Genomic DNA, 17,454 nt, shown 5'->3' with positions numbered 1-17,454 from the left:
TGAATTCAGTTCCGCCCGCTGCCTCCCCCTGTGCTGCGGATGACGCCGAAGTGGCGTCGCGACAAGCTCCGGGGCAAGAGGAGGTGGTCCAGGAGGAGCCGCGAGGCGACCTCCCAGACTCCAGGAGTAAAGGGGACAAGACCCCCCAGGGCCCCAAGTCCGGCTTTAAGCCAGACACCGCGCCGGAATCATCAACGGTTCCGGACCGCGGCAGGCGAACTCCTGCCCAGAGGAGCAAGCCTATTGAGCCGGCGTCCTCCGTCCAACCGGAGGTGCCGGACAATCTGCTGGAGGCGCTTAAGGGCGCCTCCATCGACGAGGAGCACCGTACCATCATGAGTACGGTGGTCCAGAAGGTTTGGTCCGCCAAAAGCGAACTTACTGAAGCTTGTGCTAGCCTTCTAACAGGCTTCGAGGTAAGTAGAAATATGTAAAAATATTACCGCATAGACAGTAGCCCCTGATGCTCTGTTTGGCGTTCGGAAAGAAAAGCCGAATAGAGGATCTATTAAATATCATAGGAGTCTAACTAAAAAGGAGTCAATATACGTATGCAGGCTTCGCTGCTGGCCACCGCCACACTGACTGCAGAGGTGGGTGCCCTGAAGCAGGGCCTCGAGCGGACCGAGCAAGAGCTCGGCCTTGCCAAACGGCAGCTCGAGGAGAAAGAAGGTAAGAGATACCTTATAGAAAAAAATGCCTATAAGAAGACGCAATTGCAAAAAATGACAGGAGTATACTGCTTATTGTAGGGGCCACAACTGAGGTGGCGACCCTCAAGCAGGCGCTGTCCGAGGCCAAGAAAAGAGCGGCCATGGAGCGCACCGAGTGGGAGAAATTTGAGGCGCAGGTCGGCGAGGTGCAGCAAGAGCTTCAGGCTCTCATGAAAAAACATGAGAGTTTGGAGCTCAACTCGAAGACGCGAGCGTCCGAGCTTGCTGCGGCCCTTAAAACTGCCAAATCTGCCAAGGCCGAAGCCCAGAAGGCCCTCCAGGAATTGGATGCGGTGAAAAAGATAGCGGCGGGTAAGGCATTCTCTATGCAAAGTAGACGTATAAAAGTAAACTACTTGTTACTTACCCGAATCCGGAGCTCTCTAGGGGCATTCGCAGATCTTCCACGCAGCGTATCCGATGCTGCCGCATTCTACCAAGCCGAGGAAGGCAGCTCGACGGAGAAGGTGTTCTGGTCTCAGTACGCTAAGGCCGGACACCCTGTGCCCTTGAGCGACCAGCTCCGAACAGGCCATGAAGGGCTTCATAGTTCGGCTGTGGCCTAGAGAGGCCCTGCCTGGGAGCTACTTCGGACTGGTGCGGCGGCTGGTGGAGGCCTGTCCAAGGCTCGAGGTCATCAAGCGCTCCGTCTGCATCGAAGGTTCCCGTAGGGCCCTTGCCCGTGCAAAGGTGCACTAGGGTAAGCTGGACGGTGAGAAGCTTGTGAGGGATAGGCCGCCACCAGGGAAGGAGCATCGCAAGCCCGAGAACTATTACAAGGATGTTCTGGCCGGTGCCCGCCTTATGGCGGATGAATGCACCAAGGATGTAATTTTTGAATGAACTCGCTTGTGTTATCCTGTGCGCTGAAAACTTGTTCATATGCGCTAAGCAATGCTTGAATTTAAAATATTACTTTTTGTGCGGCCGTTTATCAAAAAATTGAGAGATGGCCACTCGTCGACTTCTGCCCCCATGCCACTAGTGCTTGGGTGTTCGGGATAAACCTGAGCGCTCTTTTTCCCATGATTGGGTCCGTCGAGGGAGGCGGTCAGCACAACGAACAAGGCAATCGGACTATAATGCTTGAACACTCTCACTTAGCCATAGAACTCTATAATTTTAAATTTCGGCGAAGCCCCTAGTATTCGGAAGACCGAGTTCGGGGCGCTATCCACGCCTTGGCCGGACAAAGCCGGTTCCTCGCTCGAAGCGGCATAAGTCTTTAAGGACTCGAAAAACCTCTCGAACAGCGACCGGTCTCTCGCCTCATCATGACAGTCAGTTTTAGCTTTCTCTACTGAGGTGCTCAGCCCAGCTCAACTGGGGCACAATCGCAGTAGTTCTCCTAGTGCTACCTTAGCCGATATAGCGGAACGTAAGGCACCAAAACATAGGAGCCGGGCAAACCCAACTATTGACCCCAATCATGATTCGGAGCCGATGCATATAGTGCTATAAGTTCGGGGTGCCGCACTTGTGAAAGTGTACGGACTTCTCACGCCATATTGATGGGTACTGAAGCCCCTGGCGTATTTTTGCCGTACCACAGTGTACGGATGCAACATGTTATTGATAAACATATATATAAAAAGAGGATAATGCAAAAAAATAGACAAAAAGCTATGCATTGTTTATAGAAAGGCTGCTATGAAAGCGGAACGATACAAATAGTGCGATAAGCAAAAAAATTGGACTATTTGACATGTCATGGCCAGGGGCAGGCCGTGGAATTGTATTAAAACATAGGTATACTGCTCGTAATAGAGACCACCTGGGAGTTCCATAATGCAGCGTGGCTTGTCTGCTTTCCTGGATCTTGCATCGTTTGTGCGGCAGTTGAATTGCCGAATGGGTCATCCAAAGTATGGAGTCCTGAGAGTAAGAGAAAAAAGGAAAGAAAAAAGGAATCCGGTAGCCCCTGGTGCGGTTTAAGCCGTATTTCGGGCATGCCGTGATAGTGCCCCTTCCCCTGTGCCCATGGTATTTCAAGAGCGTAGTTATGTACGCGAAGCACTGGTTTCGCTATATCGCGAGGGCTAGGGTTGGGGCCGCATTGCTACGCTAGCTCAGAACATGCCAGGCGGTCTTGTTGTAGGGTACTCCAGGCGCGCTTGACAGTGTCCGGCTTTTTCAAGGCCGAACTGGAGAACTGCCTAGAGAGGCTGCTTTGACCGTGATTACTCCTCTAGGACCTGGCATCTTGAGCTTGAGGTATGCATAGTGCGGTACCGTGTTGAATTTTGCGAATGCGGTTCGCCCGAGCAGTGCGTGATAGCCACTACGGAACGGGACTATGTCGAAGATTAACTCCTCGCTTCGGAAGTTATCCGGAGATCTGAAGACCACTTCCAGTGTGACTGAGCCTGTACAGTTGGCTTCTACACCTGGTATGATGCCTTTAAAGGTCGTTTTGGTGGGCTTGATCCTCGAGGGATCTATGCCCATTTTTCGCACTGTATCCTGGTAAAGCAGGTTCAGGCTGCTGCTGCCGTCCATGAGAACTCTTGTGAGATGGAATCCGTTAATGATTGGGTCTAGAACCAATGCGGCGAAGCCGCCGTGACGGATGCTAGTGGGGTGGTCCCTTCGATCAAAGGTGATCGGGCAGGAGGACCATGGGTTGAACTTTGGGGCGACTGGCTCCATCGCATATACGTCCCGTAACGCACGCTTCCGCTCCCTCTTGGGGATGTGGGTTGCGTATATCATGTTCACCGTCCGCACTTGCGGGGGAAATCCCTTCTGTCCACCATTGTTCGGCGGCCTGGGCTCCTCCTCGTTGTCGCTATACAGCCCCTTGTCTTTGTTTTCGGCTCTTAACTGGCCTGCTTGCTTGAACACCCAACAATCCCTGTTGGTGTGATTGGCTGGCTTTTCGGGGGTGCCATGTATCTAGCACAAGCGGTCGAGTATTCGGTCCAATCTAGACGGGCCCTGAGTATTTCTTTGAATGGATTTTTCCGTTGACCGGATTTGTGGCCTCGGAATCCGGCATTAACTGTCGTATCCTCGTTGCTGTCGCTGTTAACACGGAGCTTTTGTTTGTTCTGACATGACCTATCGCTTTTGTCCTTGTTATTCGAATTACCAGGGTTCTTGGTTAAATTGTTGCTACGAGCTAGCCAGTAGTCTTCTCCCGTGCAAAAGCGGGTCATGAGTGTCGTGAGGGCTGCCATAGATTTCGGCTTTTCCTGTCCCAGGTGCCGGGCAAGCCACTCGTCACGGATATTATGCCTGAAGGCCGCTAAGGCCTCTGCGTCCGGACAGTCGACTATCTGGTTTTTCTTTGTTAGGAACCGTGTCCAGAATTGCCTGGCCGATTCCTCTGGCTGCTGAATTATGTGGCTTAGGTCATTGGCGTCCGGTGGTCGCACATAAGTGCCCTGGAAGTTGTCAAGGAATGCGGCTTCCAGGTCCTCCCAAGAACCGATTGAGTCTGCTGGCAAGCTGTTAAGCCAATGTCGGTCCGGTCCCTTAAGTTTGAGTGGGAGGTATTTGATGGCGTGTAGATCATCACCGCGGGCCATGTGGATATGAAGGAGATAATCCTCGATCCATACCGCAGGATCTGTTGTGCCATCGTACGATTCGATGTTTACGGGTTTGAAGCCCTCAGGGATTTTATGATCCATTACTTCATCTGTGAAGCATAGTGGGTGTGCGGTGCCTCTGTATTGGGCTATATCACGATGCAGCTCGAAGGAGCTTTGCCAATTGAGTTCAGCCCGGCCGGATTTATTGCATCCGGAGTGATGATCACCGTCACGTGTCGTGGGGCGCCTACGCGATCCATAGATCGATCTTGTTTGCCTTTCCTTGTCCTCCAGTATGTCGTGTAGGTCGGGGGCATTTCCTCGTGCCTTAGTATGCTTGACGCGGCGTCGGGGCATGGCTTGAGTGGAGGGCCAAGAGGCCTCTCTGTCGCGGCCACGAGGTGGCCAGTCGGCCATGTCATGCGCTGGTGATGTAGGTGCTTCCTCCTCTAGTCGGGGTAGCAGCCTGCGCTTTGGGTAACTCTTGGAGGGGCGTTCGAGTTCATACTCTTCGGCCTCAAGGACTTCAGTCCATCTGTCAGCTAGCAAATCCTGATCAGCTCTAAGCTGTTGCTGCTTTTTCTTGAGGCTGCTTGCCGTGGCCATAAGCCTGCGTTTAAAACGCTCATGTTCGGCGAGATCCTCTGGCACGACGAACTCGTCGTCGTCAAGGCTTGCCTCGTTTTCGGAGGGAGGTGTATAATTATCGTCCTCAACCTCTTGGTCCGCCGCCCTCTCGTGAGGGCTGGCTTCTCTGTCCTCCTGTGTTGAATCTTGCTGGAGGGGGTGTTCTTCGGTGCTATCCGGAGTAGTATTATCTCCCGTGCCGGAATCACCATTTTTGCTTTGGCGGGATTTAGAGCGGCGCCGCTGACGCTGGCGCTTGGGCTATTTCTTAGAGGTATCGTCCCCCGCTGTTCCGTCACCTTTGCAGTGTCCACCATATATATGTCATATGACGAGGTGGCCTTCCAGCGCCCTACAGTTGCTGGTTCTTGTTCGTCTCCTGCATCATCGTCCATGCCGTCGATGTCTTCGGAGTCGAAGTCAAGCATGTCGGTTAATTCGTGGACAGTGGCTACGAAGTGGGTGGTGGGTGGGTTTTGAATTTCTTCATCGTCCGTATCCCAACCTTGCTGGCCGTAGTCTGGCCAGGGCTCTCCTGATAAAGAGAGAGACTTTAGAGAATTCAGGATGTCGCCGAAGGGCGAGTGCTGAAAGATGTCCGCGGCGGTGAACTCCATTATCGGCGCCCAATCGGATTCGATCGGCAGGGGCGCGGGGGGCTCGGAGTTCGGAGAGGAATCCGGCTCCTCGGAGTCACGGGCCATGCGGAGTGCGGGGCTGAAGTTCGGCTCGATCGCCTCTGAGATCGCAGCCCCTGACGCAGCGTCCAACCGCTGATCCTCGATCGGCGCAGTAGGCTCCGAATCAATGGTCGGAACCGATGCGTGTGCGGCCTCCAAGGCGCTGTTCGGCGGTAGAGCTATATCATGCCCATCGAGACAATGCGGCGCGCTTGGCTGTGGCTCGAATCCGTCGAAGATCAAGTCCCCGCGGATGTCAGCCGTGTAGTTTAGGCTTCCAAACCTGACCTGATGGCCAGGGGCGTAGCTTTCGATCTGCTCAAGGTGGCCAAGCGAATTGGCCCGCAGTGCGAAGCCGCTGAAGACGAAGATCTGTCCGGGGAGAAAAGTCTCACCCTGGACTGCATCATTGTTGATGATCGAAGGAGCCATCGGGCCTAAAAGAGACGACACAGAGGAACTCTCAATGAAAGCACCAATGTCGGTGTCAAAACCGGCGGATCTCGGGTAGGGGGTCCCGAACTATGCGTCTAGGCCGGATGGTAACAGGAGGCAAGGAACAGGATGTTTTACCCAGGTTCGGGCCCTCTTGATGGAGGTAAAACCCTACGTCCTGCTTGATTAATATTGATGATATGGGTAATACAAGAGTAGATCTACCACGAGATCAAGGAGGCTAAACCCTAAAAGCTAGCCTATGGTATGATTGTTGTATGATGAAGTTGTCCTACGGACTAAAACCCTCCGGTTTATATAGACACCAGAGAGGGTTAGGGTTACTTGGGTCGCTGGGGCTGCACCTTGCCAACCAGCTGTCCTCCCCTGCACAAAAGTGGGTCATGAGGCTTGTTAGTGCGGCCATTGTTCTTGGCTTTTCTTGGCCGAGGTGTCTGGCGAGCCATTCGTCTCGGACGTTGTGCCTGAAAGCTGCTAAGGCTTCGGCGTCCGGACAGTCGACTATCTGATTCTTTTTAGTGAGGAATCTATTCCCGAACTGCCGAGCTGATTCTCCAGGTTGTTGAGTTATGTGACTAAGATCGTCTGCATCCGGAGGGCGGACATAGGTCCCTTGAAAGTTTGCTCGGAAAGCATCCTCGAGCTCTTCCCAGCTTCCAATTGTGTTTTCGGGAAGGCTTTTAAGCCAATGCCGGGCTGGCCCTTTAAGATTAAGGGGTAAATATTTTATGGCGTGGAGATCATCTCCTCTAGCCATGTGTATGTGGAGGATATAATCCTCGATCCAAACTCCAGGGTCTGTTGTTACATCATATGCCTCTATGTTTACGGGTTTGAATCCCTCTGGAAATTCATAGCCCGGGACCTCATCGGTGAAACATAGGGGGTGTGCGGAGCCCCTGTATTTGGGTGTGCCGGATTCTGATGATGGCTTCATAGCGTTGCTTACGAGAGCTTGCTTTCTTGGCCCATAAACGGACCTGACTGGGCCATGATGCGAATCCTTAAGTGGGTCGCATGCCGATTTAGGTACGGTGCCGCTTGCCGCTTTATGGGGTCGTCTATCCGACCGTGTGGCTTTCTCATTTTTTGAATGCGAGGGCTCTAGGGCCTCTTCGTCGAATTGAGGCAGTAGCTTTCTTTTCGGATAGCTTTTAGTGCGGCGACTGTCGCCGTATTTATCTGTGGTATTGATTACTTTGCTCCATCTAATCCGGAGTGCATCTTCCGCTGTTTTTAGCTTCCACTTCTGCTTTTTTAGGCTGCGTGCAGTTGCAACGAGCCTCTCGTGGAGATTCTTCTGCTCCATAAGTTTATCCGGCGTGAGGTCATCCAAAATGCCGTTTTCGCCGGAGGAGGGATGTTCGGTTTCTCTATCCGTGTTGCCCTGTTCGGACGGTTGCTCTAAGGCCTGCTCATCGTCTACCGGCTCGTCCTGCTCTATGGCTGGGTTTTTATCGAGGTGGGGCTTGGGTCGGCGTTTACGCTGACTCTTTGATTGCTTTTCGGGGGGGCGATCTCCTGTTCCATCCCCTTTTTCCTCGTTGTCGCTTCCTTTAGGGGTATCCACCATGTACACATCGTGAGACAAGGTGGCTGTCCAATGCCCTATGGGCGTTGGTTCATCGGTATCTCCTGCATCGTCATCCATGCTGTTGATGTCTTCGGAGTCGAAGTTGAGCACGTCGTTTAAATTGTCGACAGTGGCTACCAACTGGGTGGTGGGTGGGCTTTGAATTTCTTCATCGTCCTTATCCCATCCTCGCTGACCGTAGTTCGGCCAGGGCTCTCCTGATAAGGAGAGAGACTTGAAAGAGTTCAGGATATCGCCAAAAGGCGAGTGCTGAAAGATGTCTACGGCGGTGAACTCCATTATCGGCGCCCAATCGGATTCGATTGGCAGGGGCGCGGGGGGGTCGGAGTTTGGAAAGGAGTCCGGATCCTTGGAGTCACGGGCCGTGCAGAGTGCGGGGCTAGCGTTCGGCTCGATCGCTTTTGGGATCGCAGCCCCTGAGGTGACGTCCAACCGCTCATCCTCGATTGGCGCAATAGGCTCCGAATTTGGGGTCGGAACCGATGCGTGTGCGGCCTCCAGGACACTGTCCGGGGGCAGAGCTTGGCCGTGGCTCGAACCCGTCGAAGATCCAAGTCTCCGCGGATGTCAGCCGTGTAGTTTAAGCTTCCAAACCTGACTTGATGGCCAGGGGCGTAGCTTTCGATCTGCTCCAGGTGGCCGAGCGAATTGGCCCGCAGAGCGAAGCCGCGAAGACGAAGATCTGTCCGGGGAGAAAAGTCTCACCCTGGACCGCATCGTTGTTGATGATCAAAGGAGCCATCGGGCCTAAAGGCGAAGACACAGAGGAACTCTCAATGAAAGCACCAATGTCGGTGTCAAAACCGGCGGATCTCGGGTAGTGGGTCCCGAACTGTGCGTCTAGGCCGGATGGTAACAGGAGGGAGGGAACACGATGTTTTACCCAGGTTCGGGCCCTCTTGATGGAGGTAAAACCCTACGTCCTGCTTGATTAATATTGATGATATGGGTAGTACAAGAGTAGATCTACCACGAGATCAAGGAGGCTAAACCCTAGAAGCTAGCCTATGGTATGATTGTTGTGTATGGAGTTGATTGCCTTCGGACTACAACCCTCCGGTTTATGTAGACACCGGATAGGGTTAGGGTTACATAGAGTCGGTTACAATGGTAGGAGATCTTGAATATCCGCATCGCCAAGCTTGCCTTCCACGCCAAGGAAAGTCCCATCCGGACACGGGACAAAGTCTTCAATCTTGTATCTTCATAGTCCTGGAGTCCGGCTGAAGGTATAGTCCGGCTACCCGAACACCCCCTAATCCAGGACTCCCTCACTTCTCATTATGCTGCAATCCTTCCATGAATGAGTAGCTGGCTTACGATCCATTCCGTGTTTTGGACACGGCTGATTTAACATTGCCTCAAGGTTGAATCATGTCCTTGGAGCCGGTGGCCCCGTTTGTCCCCTACGGCGTTGGTTATCATTGTGTGCACCTGTATTGGCTACAAAGTCATCAGCTTTGTGCTTACTGTTGCCACCCTGATTGGTAGGGTTGTACGGTTGTCCTTTCATGCCATTACTCTTTTTTCCCTTTCCTCATCTTTCGTCCTCTGAGTCAGGGTCCTTGGTACCATTAGAGTCGGCATATTTAACAAGAGTCGGCATATTTAACAAGATCCGCCATCAGCTCCCCCATGTCGTTGCAATGACACTTCAGCCGCCCAAGCTTTTGCTTGAGTGGAATGAACCGGCAATTTTTCTCCAACATCGGAACTGCTGAACCGACATTGATATTATCTGAAGAATGAATGATAGTCGAGGCCCGGCGCACCCAGCTAGTTGTTGACTCGCCCTCGGCCTGCACACACGAAACCAAATCCACAATTGACATAGGCTGCTTGCACGTGTCTTTGAAATTCTGTATAAACCGGGCCTTCAGCTCCGCCCATGACCCGATGGAATTAGTCGGCAGCCCCTTCAACCAGGTACGACCCGTCCCCTCCAACATCATGGTGAAGTACTTAGCGTATGAAGCCTCGCTAACATCCAGCATCTCCATGGCCATCTCATAACTTTCCACCCATGCCTCAGGGGGTTGATCGGTTGTATAATTAGGTACCTTACGAGGGCCTTTGAAGTCCTTGGGCAGACACTCATTTCGTATAGCCGTCATTAGACACGGCACACCGAAAGCCTTGGAAGTCACACCCGCCTCAATTAAAGCTGTCGGGTAAACCGACGCGTGCTAATGAGCTGCCAGTTGAGCCGCCAGCTCGGCCTCCCGACGTACTCTGGCCTGGTCCACCAAATCCTGCGCATTGACTCCATAGTGTGCCGGGTCATGCCCATGAGGTTGGTTATGGCGCCGTTCAGTACTGGAAACCGCTGGCGAGTCAATGTGCCTGCTGTAGCTCCGGCTTGGGTGAGGGGTCGCATGAATCCGATCATGACTATAAGAATAAGCCTACTACTGCACCAGAGCTATTTGAAGAAGCTCCCTGGCCCTTCGGGTTTCAACCGCCGCTGGAGTTTCACCCTCGATGGGCAGAGCCGCCAATCGGGTAGCCGCATCAATCATGTTGTCCAAACGGGTGGAGTAATGACCTGGTGGTGTCACCACACGCTGAGGCGGAGTGCCGTTTATATGCGGCTGGCCTGGCGGTTCAACTATCCGATTCATCACCGGCGGGTTACTAGCCCCAGCTCCAGGGGTGTTGAAGAGATACCTCGACTCGTAAACCAAGGGCAAACGACTCTTGTGCTTCCTCCTCAAGACTTCGCGTGAAGCGTTCTGATCTACCCTAAGCCGATATGAATCTGCTAGAATCTGATATGCTTGAGCGTCCAAAATGGCGTGTTCTGTAGCCATCCTAGCGTTCTCTGCCGCTAAGTCTGCTTTAGCTTGCGCTGTTCCATCACGTAATTTAGCCACTTCTACCTTCTGTTGCTCCTAGTTTTCTAGGGTTACCACAACCTCCATCAGAGTCGCCAGAGCATCCAATAGATCTGTTAAGACTTGAGCCAGCAGACGAGTTGAACCGCCAGCCCCGGCTGCCGTAACCGCAGCTGCACTAGAAGTCATTGCCACGGCAGCTGTTGAGCCAAGAACCGGTTGTGTGCTAGCCATGAAGATCGCCACCCTGTTCGGCGGCTCATGGGGGTCCGGAATACTGTCGCCATCGGAACAGCCCCCAAGCCTTCCATCTTGCAGCTGATACATTGAATCAGTCTCGCCCATGGACTCACCATCAGAGCAGATTTCTGTCTCACCACTAGAGACAGAGCCTTCCAACTCAGCTCCATGGGTGAACCCAACGAAAACATGTTTTACGGCAGGCTGAGCCCGGGCAGGTCGTGCATGCTAAGCCGTTTCGATGATGTCGGTGCAGATGTCCGGCTTAGGGCCTGGCTCGCTGATCTTGCCGATGAAAACGTGGATTCCACCGAAGAGGACCCGATACCCGTACTCAATTGAGCCGGCCTCGGGGCCCCAGCCTGCATCATCGATGTAGAGCTTGCCGCGACGACTCTTGCTCATCCGACACACAGCGTATCCCTTAAGCCCTTCGAAACTGCCCTTTAAGAACTCGAAACCACCATGCGCGAGCCCGACATGGGTGCCAACTGTCGTGGAAGTGTCACGGCAGATGTCCTTATGGAAGAACTTAGTTGAGGAGCCATTGCGACGAGGTTAGCTCAAAGGGGTTAAACGGGACAAAGGACACGGAGAGTCTATACTGGTTCGGCCCCTTGCGGTGAAGGTAAAGGCCTACTCCAGTTTGAGGTGGTATTGCTAGGATTACGATCACCAGGGAGCAAACACGCTTTGCCTGGCTTTCGATTTGATGTTTCTTGCCCTAAACCGCCACCGGGTCGTCCCCTTATATACATGGGTTGACGCCCTGCGGCCTACAGAGTCCCGGTCGGCTTATACAACGTGTCCGGATCGGTGACGTATCTTACATGCCTTACATTACAAGTCTACACATACATGGCGGTTTATACTTACGGGCCTTAAGCCACCTCTGGGCCTGGGCCTCTTATAAGCCTAATTGTGAACCGCCATCGTGTATACTCTTGGGCTTCATTTAGATGAACCGCCATTGTGGTTGACCCGGCCCCTCCTGGGCGGGTCATATCTAATAGTCATATCCCCAACATCCCCCCTCCGGCAGGGTGCCGGAACAGGGTCCTGATTGGTTTTTGGTGGCTACAGAGGCTTCCGGCGACGGATCTCCCGATCTCGGTTATTTTTTGGAGGTTTCAGTATTTATAGGAATTTTTGGCGTTGGGAACAAGTCAGGAAGGTGCCCGAGTTGTCCACGAGATAGGGCGGCGCGCCCGGGGGGTAGTGTGCGCCCCCCACCCTCGTGGACGGTTCGAGACTCTTCTGGCCCAATTCTTTTACTCTGGGGGCTTCTTTTGGTCCATAAAAAATCATCAAAAATTGGCACGTCAATTGGACTCTGTTTGGTCCTCTTCTGTAAAACTCAAAAACAAGGAAAAAACATAAACTGGCACTGGGCTCTAGGTTAATAGGTTAGTCCCAAAAATCATATAAAATAGCATATAAATTCATATAAAACATCCTAGATGGATAATATAATAGCATGGAGCAATCAAAAATTATAGATACATTGGAGACGTATCAAGCATCCCCAAGCTTAATTGTCCTCGAGTAGGTAAATGATAAAAACAGAATTTTTGATGTGGAATGGTACGTAACATAATTCTCAATGTAATTCTCTTTATTGTGGCAAGAATATTCAGATCCATAAGATTCAAGACAAAAGTTTAATATTTACATAAAAATAATAATACTTCAAGCATACTAACCAAGCAATTATGTCTTATCAAAATAACATAGCCAAAGAAAGCTTAGCCCTACAAAATCATATAGTTTGGTCATGCTTCACTTTCGTCACACCAAATGCTCCCATCATGCATAACCTCGATGACAAGCCGAGCAATTGGTTCATACTTTTTAACGCGCTTCAGCCTTTTCAACCCTTACGCAACACATGAGCGCAAGCCATGGATATAGCACTATAGGTGGAATAGCATATGATGATGGGAGTTATGTGAGAAGACAAAAAAGGAGAATGTCTCACATTGACGCGGCTAATCAACGGGCTCTGGAGATGCCCATCAATTGATATAAGTGAAGATCAATGAGCAGTCGAATAATTATGCAACTATGTGAAGACTCTCTAACATTTAAGAATTTATGATCTTGGTATTTTATTCAAACAGCAAGCAAAACAAAAGAAAATAAAATGACGCTCTAAGCAAAACACATATCATGTGGTGAATAAAAATATAGCCTCAAGTAAAGTTACCGATGAACGAAGACGAAAGAGGGGATACCATCCGGGGCATCCCCAAGCTTAGGCTCTTGGTTGTCCTTCAATTTTACCTTGGGGTGCCTTTGGCATCCCCGAGCTTAGGCTCTTTCCACTCCTTATTCCATAGTACATCGAATCTTTACCCAAAACATGAAAACTTCACAACACAAAACTCAACAGAAAATCTCATGAGCTCTGTTAGTATAAGAAAATAAATCATCACTTTTGGTACTGTTTTGAACTCATTCTAAATTCATATTGGTGTGATATCTATTGTATTCCAACTTCTCTATGGTTCATACCCTCCGATACTACTCATAGATTCATCAAAATAAGCAAACAACATATAGAAAACAGAATCTGTCAAAAAAAGAACAGTCTGTAGTAATCTGTAGGTTTCGAATACTTCTGTAACTCCAAAAATCCTGAAAAATTAGAAAGTCCTAGGAAATTTGTTTATTAATATTCTTCAAATGGAATTGGTATTTTATCGCTCTCTGGTAAAAAATGAAAATTATTCTCGTGAACGCATACTTTCTGTTTTTATCAGCAAGATCAAACAATAATCACGCAAGAAGATCCTAAAGGCTTTACTTGGCACAAACACTAATTGAAACATAAAAACCACAATCATAACAGAGGCTAGATGAATTATTTATTACTAAACAGGAACAAAAGGCAAAGAACAAAAATAAAATTGGGTTGCCTCCCAACAAGCGCTATCATTTAATGCCCCTAGCTAGGCATGATGATTTCAATGATGCTCACATAAAAGATAAGAATTGAAACATAAAGAGAGCATCATGAAGAATATGACTAGCACATTTAAGTCTAACCCACTTCCTATGCATAGGGATTTTATGAGCAAACAATTTATGGGAACAATAATCAACTAGCATAGGAAAGCAAAACAAGGATACCTTCAAGATTTTCAACACATAGAGAGGAAAATTGATATTATTGCAATATGTAAAAGCATATGTTCCTCTCTCATGATAATTTTCAGTAGCATCATGAATGAATTCAAAAATATATCTATCACATAAAGCATTATTTTCATGATCTACAAGCATAGAATTTTTATTACTCTCCACATAAGAAAATTTCTTCTCATGAATAGTAGTAGGAGTAAACTCAACAAAATAACTATCATGTGAGGCTTAATCCAATTGAAAATTAAAATCAAGATGACAAGTTTCATGGTTATCATTGTTCTTTATAGCATACATGTCCTCACAATAATCATCATAGACAACAACTTTGTTCTCATAATCAATTGGAACCTCTTCCGAAATAGTGGATTCATCACTAAATAAAGTCATGACCTCTCCAAATCCGCTTTCATAATTATCACAATAAGATTCAACACCCTCCAAAATAGTGGGATCATTACTTTCTAAAGTTGACACTCTTCCAAACCCACTTTCATCAATATAATCATCATAAATAGGATGCATGCTATCATCATAATAAATTTGCTCATCAAAACTTGGGGGACAAAAAATATCATCTTCATCAAACATAGCATCCCCAAGCTTGTGGCTTTGCATATCATTAGCATCATGGTTATTCAAAGAATTCATACTAACAACATTGCAATCATGCTCATCATCCAAAGATTTAGTGCCAAACATTTTAATACATTCTTGTTCTAACACTTTGGCACAATTATCAGAATCCTTATTTTTACGAAAGACATTAAAAAGATGAAGCATATGAGGCAACCTTAATTCCATTTTTTGTAGTTTTCTTTTATAGACTAAACTAGTGATAAAACAAGAAACTAAAAGATTCGATTGCAAGATCTGAAGATATACCTTCAAGTGCAAACCTCCCTGGCAACGGCGTCAGAAAAAAGCTTGATGTCTACTACACAATCTTCTTCTTGTAGACGTTGTTGGGCCTCCAAGTGCAGAGGTTTGACGGACAATATCAATTTTCCCTCAAGTGGATGACCTAAGGTTTATCGATCCGTGGGAGGCGTAGGATGAACATGGTCTCTCTCAAACAACCCTGCAACCAAATAGCAAAGAGTCTCTTGTGTCCCCAACACACCCAATACAATGGTAAATTGTATAGGTGCACTAGTTTGGCGAAGAGATGGTGATACAAGTGCAATATGGATGGTAGATATAGGTTTTTGTAATCTGAAAATATAAAAACAGCAAGGTAACTAATGATAAAAGTGAGCACAGACGGTATTGCAATGCGTTGAAACAAGGCCTAGGGTTCATACTTTCACTAGTGCAAGTTCTCTCAACAATAATAACATAATTGGATCATATAACAGTCCCTCAACATGCAACAAAGAGTCACTCCAAAGTCAATAATAGCGCAGAACAAACGAAGAGATAATTGCAGGGTACGAAACCACCTCAAAGTTATCATTTTTGATCGATCTATTCAAGAGTCCGTAGTAAAATAACATGAAGCTATTCTTTCCGTTCAATCTATCCTAGAGTTCATACTAGAATAACACCTTAAGACACAAATCAACTAAAACCCCTATGTGACCTAGATACTCCAATGTCACCTCAAGTATCCATGGGTATGATTATACGATATGCATCACACAATCTCAGATTCATCTATTCAACCAACACAAAGAACTTCAAAGAGTGCCCCAAAGTTTGTACCGGAGAGTCAAGACGAAAACGTGTGACAACCCCTATGCATAAGTTCACGAGGTCACGGAACTCGCAAGTTGATCACCAAAACATACATCAAGTGGATCACGTGAATATCACATTGTCACCACAGATAAGCACATGCAAGACATACATCAAGTGTTATCAAAATCCTTAAAGACTCAATCTGATAAGATAACTTCAAAGGGAAAACTCAATCCATTACTAGAGAGTAGAGGGGGAGAAACATCATAAGATCCAACTATAATAGCAATGCTCGCGATACATCAAGATCGTGTCGAATCAAGAACACGAGAGAGAGAGAGAGAGATCAAACACATAGCTACTAGTACATACCCTCAGCCCTGAGGCTGAACTACTCCCTCCTCGTCATGGAGAGCGTCGGGATGATGAAGATGGGCACCGATGAGGGATCCCCCCTCCACAGGGTGTCGGAATAGGGTCCCGATTGGTTTTTGGTGGCTACAGAGGCTTGCGGCGGCGGAACTCCCCATCTCGGTTATTTTCTGGAGGTTTCAGTATTTATAGGAATTTTTGGCATCGGGAACAAGTCAGGAAGGTGCCCGAGTCGTCCACGAGATAGGGCGGCACGCTGGGGGGTAGGGCGCGCCCCCACCCTTGTGGACGGCCCGGGACTCTTCTGGCCCAACTCTTTTACTCCAAGGGCTTCTTTTGGTCCATAAAAAATCATCAAAAATTGGCACGTCAATTGGACTCCGTTTGGTATTCCTTTTCTGTAAAACTCAAAAACAAGAAGAAAAAAAAGAAACTGGCACTGGGCTCTAGGTTAATAGGTTAGTCCCAAAAATCATATAAAATATCATATAAATGCATATAAAACATCCTAGATGAATAATATAATAGCATGGAACAATCAAAAATTATAGATACTTTGGAGACGTATCACCGTCCCAATCACCTCATGCCATGACTTGCAGTGGCCCGGCGGCAGCGCGGCGAGGTTGTACTGTGACGGTGCCGCGGCGGCGCATCGGTGGCGCGTGGCGCAGTGGCGGCGAGGAGGCAAAGGATCAGAGGAGGCAAAGGAGCAGAGGGGTAGAAGAGAATGGAGGGGGCGTGTGTGCGTTTGGCCGCCCATCCCCCCTATTTATACAGCGACGACGGCGGGGCCGAGGCGACGTTTCGTGGGGGGGTGGGATCAACTATGCCCACGTCCTGCACGCCCCCACAATATACGTGCCTTTATGGCGCGTAATCATTTGGGCCTGGAAGGGCAACCGTTTGCCTCGGCCGTAGCGGATCCGTGCGCGCGCCGAGGTTGTGTAGTGGTGGGCTCGTGCCTGTGGCGGCATCCCATCACGCGCGTGGGCTGGCAGGTCGGCCTGGACTGCTGGCGACGCGTGGCACGCGTGCAACGGGCGGCAGGCGCACCACCCGGTGGCGTATCACCCGGCGCCCGCCACGACGATTCAAACTCATCAGGCGGCTTCCTTCACCTCAGCCGGCTCGTGGTGTAACACCCTCGATGCGACTATAGCTCCCACGTGTCGAGGCACGACTTAGAGATATAATCGCATTGAAGGCATATGTCGCAAGTTAGGCAATCTTCACAACATCCCATGTAATATGAATAATAAAGGGGAGATACATAGTTGGGTTACACTCGCCATGTCAATCAAGTACATGAATAACATAACATCATCCAAACACTCATGGCCCGACTACGGCGCCAAAATAAAGAGAACCCAACATGCGACAACGGTCCCAATCACCCCCAACTGGGCACCACTACTGATCATCGGGAAAGGAAACATAGTATCGTTGAGAGTCTTCGTCGAACTCCCACTTGAGCTCATACGTGTCTCCTGGAGCGGAATCATCAGGCCCTGCATCTGGTGTAATAGTAATCTGTGAGTCACAGGGACTCAGCAATCTCGCACCCTCGCGATCAAG

The sequence above is a fragment of the Triticum urartu genome, chromosome 2, assembly GCF_003073215.2.
Source record: "Triticum urartu cultivar G1812 chromosome 2, Tu2.1, whole genome shotgun sequence".
NCBI classification, from domain to species: Eukaryota; Viridiplantae; Streptophyta; class Magnoliopsida; order Poales; family Poaceae; genus Triticum; species Triticum urartu.
Note: the sequence above shows the minus strand (reverse complement) of the source record.